Source organism: Bos javanicus, chromosome 6 (genome assembly GCF_032452875.1).
Source record: "Bos javanicus breed banteng chromosome 6, ARS-OSU_banteng_1.0, whole genome shotgun sequence".
In the NCBI taxonomy this organism is placed as follows: Eukaryota; Metazoa; Chordata; class Mammalia; order Artiodactyla; family Bovidae; genus Bos; species Bos javanicus.
The window spans coordinates 84,808,481-84,819,929 of record NC_083873.1 but is presented as its reverse complement, the minus strand read 5'-3'; positions in this window follow the sequence as shown (position 1 = coordinate 84,819,929).

Here is an 11,449-nt window from a genome sequence, read left to right as displayed (position 1 = left end):
CATGGACTATAGCTTGCCAGGCTCCTCTGTCAGTGGGGATTCTCCTGGCAAGAATACTGGAGTGGGTTGTCATTCCCTTCTCTAGGGGATCTTCCCAGCCCAGTGATCAAACCCAGGTCTCCCACATTGCAGGTGGAGTCTTGACTGACTAAGCCAACAGGGAAGCCCATGTATTTACATCTACATGCATATCTATCTATCTACACACACACACACACACACACACACACACACATATATATATACACATACACATTCTTTCAAAACAAGACACAGCATCCATCACTTAGCTACTTGCAGATATGGTGTGAAATTCAACATGTTAAACACAAATTGAAATAATGACTATTATTCTATATAACCACACTTTAGATCAGCATTTCTTATTCTTTTGTCACTTATCTCAGAGCATATTGCCCCATCCCTCTCATAAGACTTATATATAAACTTTCACTCTTTTGTCATGATGAAAACAGTATAGACATCACTTTCTTTAAACAGAAAAAGAATTGGTGGCTATTGTAGTGAGAACCACTACAAATCTCCAACAAAAAGTCAATAACCCAATTTGAAAATAGATGAAGATGAGTAGGAAATTCACAGAAGTGAAATGGTCAGTGATACATAGAATGTGACAAAGTTCATTTGTGCTTGAGGAAATGAAAACTGAGTCAATAAATTATTTTCCAACAGATGATTTGCAGAATAAATACTCTGGTAGAACCTAGTTTTTAAGGAGTATATTATGGAAACATCTTTAAAATTAAACATATTGTTGATGTTGTCAATCTACATCTGGTTATCTGTCAAGGAGAAAGACTTGTACATGTTCTTAATCATATTTTGAATATTCCCACTGGCACTTAAATGGCTATCAGTTAGTGAACACACTTACTTGCAATATACGTATAGGTTATATAGCCATGAGATAAAACGGATAGATTATGGGCAACATTGTTGAGTAGTTTCCATGTCACATTGCTAAATAAAGAACAAGTTCACAAATTATAAAAAATTAGCATGACACTCTTATTTGGAAACAAAATTAAGTCTATGTAAATGTGTATACCACAGAGGAAATTCTCTCAAAGAATACACTGAAATTCCATTGAAGAGAATTTACATTTTTATTCTAATTTCTTCATTATTTGCTCTTTCACAATGTTTTCATTTATTATGTGGTTTTAAATACCTAGTGAAATAAACAGTGATTCAAGAAAATAAGTTCTAAGATTTTTTTATATTATCAATGTGTTAGTTTCTTTCAGAACACTTGAATTGACTGGTAATCTGGCATACTATTCAATATATCAATCTAGGGATATTTTTTAAAATACCAACTTCATGTTTAGATATTTTAAATAAAATATATGACAATATGTGTTTATAATTTCAATAGTTTCACAAATCATAATTCACAAAAATTTACTTAATGACTTTAGTGTGGTTTTAATGTCAACATTTAATTTTACTACAGTAGGGACTTCTGCTGACTCATTTGGAATACTTGCATTTGCAGTATTTTTGACATGACTTCTAATACTTTGCCATCCCTTCCATCAACTAATTTCTTCTCTCTTTAACTTTAGTACTTTTTGTTGCTGTCTCTCAAATGTCGCAGTTTAACTGCCAAAGCTCAATGCAACACATGCTGGCTCTCTTATTTCTGTCGCTGTCTCTCTCTCTCTCTCTGCTCACTATGGAACTCTGTGCCATACTAAATTTTTGCATTGTAAATGACCACTTGTGAAGAGATACATAGATATGTCTAAGAAGTTCCAATAGTTCCAGCCCTCCAATAGTTTGAGTCTTCAGAAACCAATCACTAAGTATGTTCAGATTATTACAACCCCAGTCACCATAAGACCGAAGCTACCTAAGAAATCATGTAAAAGAATCACCCAGCTAAGCCCACACAACACCCAGAACTACGAGATAAAAATAAAATGATTATTGTTCTAAGCCTCTAATACATAACAGAAACAACTGAAAAATTATTGCAGATTTATGTGGAGTTGGGCAAGTTATGTAACCTCCCTATATCTCAGCTGTTCCATCAGATAAACTAATACAGTTATAGTAATGGTGTCACTTACTTCAGGGGTTACTGAAATCTGACTATATTAACATTCTAAAGCACTAAATAGCTAGTGAAATAGAATTCACATTAACTAGTCTCATTTAATGAAGGCAATGGTGACCCACTCCAGTACTCTTGCCTGGAAAATCCCATGGACAGAGGAGCCTGGTGGGCTGCAGTCCATAGGGTTGCTAAGAGTCGGACACGACTTCACTTTCACTTTCACTTTCCTGCATTGGAGAAGGAAATGGCAACCCACTCCAGTGTTCTTGCCTGGAGAATCCCAGGGATGGGGGAGCTTGGTGGGCCACCATCTATGGGGTCGCACAGAGTTGGACACAACTGAAGCGACTTAGCAGCAGCAGCAGCAGCAGCAGTCTCATTTAAATGCATAGAAAATTTTCAAGAAGGATTTTAGTCTTCACATTATTATATTTTAATGTAACATTTATCAAATATAAATGATAATAACACTGTGTTAAATATGGAGAAATTAAATATGTCTCCATCAGATATATGGTATAGGATCAGGTCAAGATGGTGGAGTAGGAGGGCATGGAGCTCACCTCTCCCCAAAAACACATCAAAATTGCATCTTCACGTGAAACAGTTGCCACAGAAAACTAAAGGGAGACTGGTAGAACTCCTATACAAATATAGCTTCAAGAATAATTCCCACATCAATGATAGGGTGGAAAAAACACATAAGATTTATACCTTTGTCTCTGGGAGAGATCTTTAAAAAAAAAAAAAAATTAGAGAAGATCCATATAGCTGAATTCTCCCACCTGGGGAACAAAGGAGTTGAGTTACACAATGGGTGCCCCAGTCCTAGGGTCCTATAGGAAGAGAAGGGGACAACAGAGGTTGAGCTAGTTGGATAACATCACCTACTCAATGGACATGAATTGGAGCAATCTCTGGGAGATGGTGAAGGACAGGGAAGCCTGGCATGCTACAGTCCATGGGATTGCAAAGAGTCAGACACGACTGAGAGACTGAATAACAAGGGAGGAAACAAGCCCATTGGTTGATGGGAGAACTACTGAGACAAAGAGCACAGCTGCAGAAGCCTAGATTCTGATCTTGAAGGGTACACAGATGCTGGCTTGCCAACAAACACTAAGGAGAAGCTTTACACCAGCAGCTGCCAGTTCACCCTACTCTCAACTCCAACTATGACAAATGTCACAGCCCTTTTCATTACACACCACCGCTTTGCACAGAATATAGGTCAGCATCAATTGTTCCGTGCTCAGCTTTCTTTATAGTCCAACTTTCTCACCCACACATGACTAAAGGAAAAATCATAGCTTGGAATATCAGGACCTTTGTCAGCAAAGTAATATCTCTACTTTTTAATATGCTATCTAAGTTGGACCAGTAATGCTGAAGAAACTGAAGTCGAACGATTCTATGAAGACCTACAAGACCTTCTAGAACTAACACCAATATGTCCTATTCATTATAGGGGACTGGAATGCAAAAGTAGGAAGTCAAGAAATACCTAGAGTAACAGGCAAATTTGGCCTTGGAGTAAAGAATGAAGCAGGGCAAAGACTGAGTTTTGGAAGAGAACACACTGGTCATAACAAACACCCTCTTACAAAAACAAAAGAGAAGATTCCACACATGGACATCACCAGATGGTCAATACTGAGATCAGACTGATTATATTCTTTGAAGCCAAAGAAGGAGAAGCTCTGTACAGTAGGCAAAAACAATATTGGGAGCTCACTGTGGCACAGACCATGAACTCTTTATTACCAAATTCAGACTTAAATTGAAAAAATAGGGAAAACCACTAAGCCATTCAGGTATAACCTAAATCAAATCCCTAACAATTATACATTGGAAGTAAGAAATAGATTTAAGGGACAGATCTGATAGACAGAGTGCCTGATGAACTATGGGTGGAGGTTCACGACATTGTACAGAAGAGAGGAAACAAGACCATCCCCAAGAAAAAGAAATGCAAAAAAGCAAAATGGCTGTCTGAGGAGGCCTTACAAATAGCTGTGAAAAGAAGAAAAGCAAAAAGCAAAGGAGAAAAGGAAAAATATACCCATCTGAATGTGAGTTCCAAAGAATAGCAAGAAGAGATAAGAAAGCCTTCCTCAGCGATCAATGCAAAGAAATAGAGGAAAACAAGAGAATGGCAAAAACTAGAGATTTCTTCAAAAAAAAATTAGAGATACCAAAGGAACATTTCATGCAAAGATGGGCACAATAAAGGACAGAAATGGTATGGACCTAACAGAAGCGGAAGATATTAAGAAGTGGCAAGAATACACAGAAGAACTGTACAAAAAAGATCTTCATGACCCAGATAATCACAATGGTGTGATCACTCACCTAGAGCCAGACATCCTGAAATGTGAAGTCAAGTGAGCCTTAGGAAACATCACTACGAACAAAGCTAGTGGAGGTGATGGAATTCCAGTTGAGCTCTTTCAAATCCTAAAAGATGATGCTGTGAAAGTACTGCCCTCAATATGCCAGCAAATTTGGAAAATTCAACAGTGGCCACAGGATTGGAAAAGGTCAGTTTTCATTCCAATCCCAAAGAAAGGCAATGCCAAAGAATGCTCAAACTACCGCATGATTTCCCTCATCTCACACGCTAATAAATGATGCTCAAAATTCTCCAAGCCAGGCTTCAACAGTACATCAACTGTGAACTTCCAGATGTTCAAGCTGGTTTTAGAAAAGGCAGAGGAACCAGAGATCAAATTTCCAAAATCCACTGGACCATCGTCTTCTGTGTATCCTTGCCCTCTCTTCTTAATATCTTTTGCTTCCGTTAGGTCCATATCATTTCTGTCATTTATTGTGCTCATCTTTGCATGAAATGTTCTTTAAAGGACATTCCATAAAGGACTGCAGAGAAAATACTCACAACATTTATGGAATATAAGTGCTCCATGAAGGACAGCAGAGGAAATACTCCTAATCAAAAGAGCAAGAGTAATCTCCTGAAAGAATAAATAATGAAACAGGCATCACCCATCTACCAGACACCAAGTTTAAAAAGAAGATTATAAAAATGCCAGTTGAATTAAGAAAAAAAATAGATGTAAACACATATGACTAGAAAAGGAATTAGAAATTTTAAATATCAATGATTAAAAAAATAAATAATTCAATTTCTGAGATAAAAAGCAATCTAGATACAATGAATAGCTGACTAAATGCCATAGAACAAATAAGTGATCTAGAAGAGAAAATAATAGAAATCACCAATTAGAACATCAGACAGAAAAACAAATTTAAAAAATTGAAAGCAGCATAAGAGATCTATGAGATAATTTAAAAGGTGCCAACTTACACATATAGTGTTCCAGATGAAGAAGAGACAGAGAAAGGGACCAAAAATGTATTTGAAGAAATTATGGATGGAAGCGTCCCAAACCTAAAGAAGACAACATATATCCAACTACAGGAAGCAAAAAGGATATGAAATAAAATAAAATAAAATAAAACACATGATAACCTCAGGAGATATGAAAAAAGCATTTAACAAAGTCCAGCATCTATTCATGATAAAACTCTTATTAAAATGAGCACATTTGATGAGGAAGTATTTTACAACATAATAATGGTCATTGACAATAAACCCACAGCAAACATAATACTCAACAGTGATAAACTTAAAGCTTTTTTGTTAAATCCAGGAATAAGACAAGGACACCACATTACTGCCTCTATTCAACACAGTGGTAGCCACAGAAAGTATATAAGAAAAAGAAATAAAATGTGTCCAAAGTGCAAGAGAAGAAAAACTGTCAGTATTTGCAGATGACATGATACTCTATGCAGAGAATCCTAAAGTCCCCACATAAAAGCTATTAGAACTAATAATACATTTCAGCAAACTAGCAGGATACAGGATTAATTTACAAAAATCTGTTGTGTTTCTTTTTACTAATATTGAAATATCAAAATGATAAAGTTTAAAAAAATAACCTCTTTAAAAATTGTATCCAAAAAATAAAACATGTATGAATAAACCTGACCAAGAAAATGAAAGACTTACATGCAAAAAAACTGTAAAACTTGAATAAAGGAAATAGAAGAGGATTCAAAGAAATGGAAAGACATCCCATACTCTTGGATTAGAAGAATTAATATTGTTAAAATAGCAATACGACCCAAAGCTATCTACAAATTTAATGTGATCGCTATCAAATTACCCATGACATTTTTCACACAAAACTAGAATCAATAACCCAAAATTTTATATGGAACTATAAAAGATGCAGAATGGGAGAGTATTCCTGGGGCAGGGGGGAACAGGAGGTATAACTCTCCTAGACTTCAGACAATATTACAAAGCTGCAGTAATCTAAACAGTATAGTATTGATATAAAATTAAAAATAGAACTAACATTTTTTGTTTTTGTTCAGTCACTAAGTTGTGTCAGATTGTTTGCAATCCCATGGACTGCAGAACGCCAGGCTTCCTTGCCCTTCACTATCTCCCTGAGTTTGCTCAAACTCATGTGCACTGAGTCGATGATACCATCCATCTCGTCCTCTGTTGCCCTTTTCGCCATCGGCTCTCAATCTTTCCCAGCAACAGGGTCTTTTTCAATGTGTCAGCTCTTTGCATCAGGTGGTCAGAGTATTGGAGATTCAGCTGCAGCACCAGTCCTTCCAATGAATATTCAGGACTGATTTCCTTTAGGATTGACGGGTTTGATCTCCTTGCAATCCAAGATATGCTCAAGGGTTTGTTCCAACAGCACAGTTCAAAAGCATCCATTCTTCAGCACTCAGCCTTCTTTATGGTTTAAATCTCACATCCATACATGACTACTGGAAAAACTACAACTTTTACTATATGGACCTTTGTTGACAACATGATGTCTCTTGCTTTTTAATATCCTGTCTAGGTTTGTCATAGCTTTCCTTCCAAGGAACATGTGTTTTTTAATTTCATGGCTGCAATCACCATCTGCAGTAACTTTAGAGCCCAATAAAATAAACTGTCACTGTTTCTGCTTTTTCCCCATCTATTTGCCTTGAAGTAATGGGAATAGATGCCACAATCTTAGTTTGTTGAATGTTGAGTTTTAAGCCAGCTTTTTCACTCTTCACTTTCACCCTCAAGAGGCTCTTTGGTTCCTCTTTGCTTTCTGCCATTAGAGTGATGGTGGTGGTTTAGTTTCTAAGTCATGTCTGAATGTTGCTATCGCATGGACTGTATCCCACCAGGATCTTGTCCATGGGATTTTTCAGGCAACAATACTGGAGTGGGTTGCCATTTCCTTCTCTAGGGGATCTTTCCAACCCAGGGATCAGACTGGGGTGTCCTGCACTGCAGGTAGATTTTTTACTGATTGAGCTACCAGGGAAGAGTGCATATCTGAGGTTGTTGATATTTTTCCAGCAATCTTGATTCCAGCTTGAGATTCATCCAGTCTGGCATTTTGCATGATGTACTCTGCTACAGGGAACAAGGACTGTTTCAAATTTGGAAAGGAGTACATCCAGGCTGTATATTATCATCCTGCTTATTTAACTTATGGGGAATTTCCATTATGAAAAGAGGCAAACTAAAAAGAGAGGCTAGTGTTTACACCCCAAAGCAAGGATGTCACTCAGAAATAATTGTGCCATTGTCCCTATCCCCAGCTCTGGAAGCCAAAGTTCAGAGGGTTTGTTCATAGGGTGATGAAGAAACTGAAACAGAGTGCTCCAAGATTCTACAAAGAAACTCATTTTATTTGAAACAGACTATGGAAAGATCAGGGCTTCCCTGGTGGCTCAGATGGTAAAAAATATGCCTGCAATGCAAGAGAATGGATTCTATCCCTGGGTTGGGAAGATCCCCTGGAGATGGAACTGGCAACCCACTCGAATATTCTTCCCTGGAGAATTCTGTGGACAGAGGAGCCTGGTGGGTTAAAGTCCATGGTGTCTCAAAGAGTTGCACACGACTGAGAGACTATACTTTCACTTCATTTCACATGGGAAGGTCAAGCCTAAGAGGTCCCTCAAACTATGAAAGATTTTGTTGATAAGCAATTAAGAGGAAGCTTATGACTTCATGACAGATTCAAGCTAAACCATTTGCAAGCTAGTTTATCAGAGAAAACCAGAGAAAGACACAGCTAAGAAGAGCCTTCCTGAGGTCAGAACACATCTCAAACATTGACTTTAAAGGTATCCTTGAAAAAGAGAATGAACTTTGGGGGGTCAGATTCTGGAGCAATTTATGCTCCCAAGATATTATCAAAAACTATAAGGACTTCCTTGGTGGTCCATTGGTTGACTTCACCTTCCAATGCAGGAGGTGTGGGTTTGATCCCTGGTGTGGGAGCTAAGATCCCACATGCCTCGTAGCCAAAAAACAGAAGCAATACTTTAACAAATTCAATAGACTTTAAGAACGGTCAATATATACATATATATATATATATATATATATATATATATATATATATAGCAAATCACTCAACAACTGATGAAAGCTACCAGCCAGGGAATGTGCATATGCCCGAGGTTGTACACTCTAAATAGCTACATCAGAGGTTTTACACTGTAGTGGAAAAAGACTTCATTAAATAGTCCATGTAGTCACTAAATATATAGGAGTAACAATACATGGAGTTGGAATTGCTATACTCCATTGTCTAAATGTAACAGTTAAACAATAATTTCAGAAAACATATAAAGAAATAAAGTATGTGACCTACAGGTGGGGAAAAGAGGCAATAGAATCTTCCTGTGAGAGGGTAAATGATTGGCTCTAACAGGAAAACACTTCAAAATAGCTATTGCCTATGGGCTAAGTGAATCAAAGGAAACTATCAAAAAGATAAAACACTCTAATTAATAAAATTAGAAACTAAAATTAAAAATATAAAAGATCATAGGAGACTATTGTGAGTATAAGAATGTAGAAAATATTCCTACAAACTGGAGAACTTAGAAAAATGAATAAATTCTTATAAGCATACAACCTACTTTCAGGAAACTATTCTTATAGAACAAAAGTATAATAACAAGGTTCCATCTAATAGAGTCTATAAATAAGAGATAGAAATCATATTTTTCAAAAATAGCAAATGGAAATTTTGGAGCTGAAAATTACTATATCTGAAATGAAAAATTCACAAGCTGGAGTTAACAGTAGATTTGAAGAAGCTGATGAAAAAGCAAGTGAACTTGAAGATGGATCAATAAGTTAACATAATCCAAAGAAAAGGGAAAAAAAGAATAAGAAAAGTGAACAGAGACTCAGAAAATGGTACACATGTTCTGTGTGCCTAGTCACTCAGTTGTATCCGACTCTTTGTGACCCTACTGGCAGGACTGTAGCCCTCCAGGCTCCTCTGAACATGGGGATTCTCCATGCAAGAATATTGGAGTGGTTTGCCATGCCCTCAGGGATCTAACCCAGGTCTCCTGCATTGCAAGCAGGTTCTTTACCATCTGAGCCACCAGGGAAGCCCTATGTACTAACCTGCTTAGCTTCTGAGATCAGACGAGATAGGGTGTATTCAGGGTGGTGTGGCCATAGACATAAAAAAGCACACTAACATACACAAAAATGGAGTCCCAGAAGAAAAAGGTGCAGAGTAAAATATTCAAAACATAATGCCTGAAAACATCCCAATCATGATGTAAAACATTAATCTGTGCAACCCAATTGTCCAATTAATTCCAAGTAGAATAAATATTGGAGAGCCATACACAGACACTAATGAAATATTGAAAACTAAAAACAGAAAGTCTTGAAGTATTAAAAGAAAAATAATTCATCCTTACAAGTTAATGCCAAGATATTGCTTATTTCTCATTAGACACAAGGAATGTTCTCTGGTAGTGAGATGATATATTGAAAGTGCTAAAAGACAAAACTATAAGCCAAAAATTCTATATCAAGAAAAACTATCTTTCAAAAATGAGGGCATGGGGTTCCTTGGTGGCTCAGTGGAAAAGAATCCATCTGCCAATGCAAAAGACATGGATTTGGTCACTGATCTGGGAGAATCCCACATGGCACAGAGCAATGTACCACAGCTAGGTCCATGCACCACAAGTAGTGAGCCTGTGCTCTAAAGCCCAGGAGCCCCAACCACTGAGCCCACATGCCACAACTACTGAACCCATGATGCCCTAGAGTCTGTGCTCAGTAACAGGAGAAGCCACTGAAATGAGAGAATAGCCTCCACTGCTGAAACTAGAGAAAGCCCGTGCAGCAACAAAGATCTAGCACAACCAAAGATACATAAATCATTATTTTAAATGCAGGCAAAATATAGATAGTCTTATCCTCCCTATCACCCCAAAAAGAGTTTATTTCTGGGAAATCTGCCTTATAGAAAAACTTGAAGGAAGGCCTCTGACTGAGGAAAGTAAACCTAGACTACAATTCTAATGATAGACCAAAGGGCACTGGTAAAGATAAGCAACTATGTAAGACAGGGTAAGTGCATGTATCTTCTCCTTTCTTCTCTTAACAATATAAAAAGCAAGCAAGTAAAATGGATATAGTTGTATTTCTAGACATATGACATAGTTATTTAATAGTGTATTTGAGAGGTGGGGGGAAGGCAGGAGCGGTTTAGGCCCTGAGATGACAAGGTTGTGCAGTGGCTTAGGTCCAGGGGTCAGGTGCTGTACCTGGGACACACAGCCTGGGGATAATGAGTCAAAGTTCCACTTTTGGCCAGAGGGGAAGTCAGAGAATATCAGCAGTTATGTTCCTAGTAATGACCTATCAGAGCCACATGTTGGGACCCAAGGGTGAGGTACAGAGAAGCAGTGGTGTGAACACGGTAATTGTGGATCAGAACCCTGACTAGGACCCATGGTGAGGCACAGAGTGTCTGCACTGTTGCCCCAGCAATGGTAGGCTAAAGCCGTGACTCAGGACCCAGGAATGGTGTGTGAAACAGCAGCAGCTCAGCCTTGGTAATGGCCAGTCAAAACCAAGACTAGGATTAACAGCGTGAGACCCAAATAAACAGCAGCATGACCACAGTTATTAAGGACAAATCACTGACTTAGAACCTGGGAGCAGGGCACAGATCAGAAACTCTAGTTGCACAGATGGTAAGGCACTGTGACACATGGATCAGGGAAAGTGGGGTACAGGAGAGATGGGGAAACTCCTGGACCCCAAGACCAGGTCTCACCACAGTAACATTTCCAGCCTCAAGAAAGACACAGCAGCAGGGACCCTAGGCAGCTCTGTCAGTTGAATCAGTGTAGGTGGACACTGTGGAAGTGCTCAGGAGCAAGGCTGCAAAGGTCATGATGATGAGGTTGCTGGAGTTCCCTTGCATTATTTTTCCTCATGGGCTGAAATTCCTCTGAGGGGATCTCTGCCAGTGCCAAGCTCCTCTGAACTGGAGG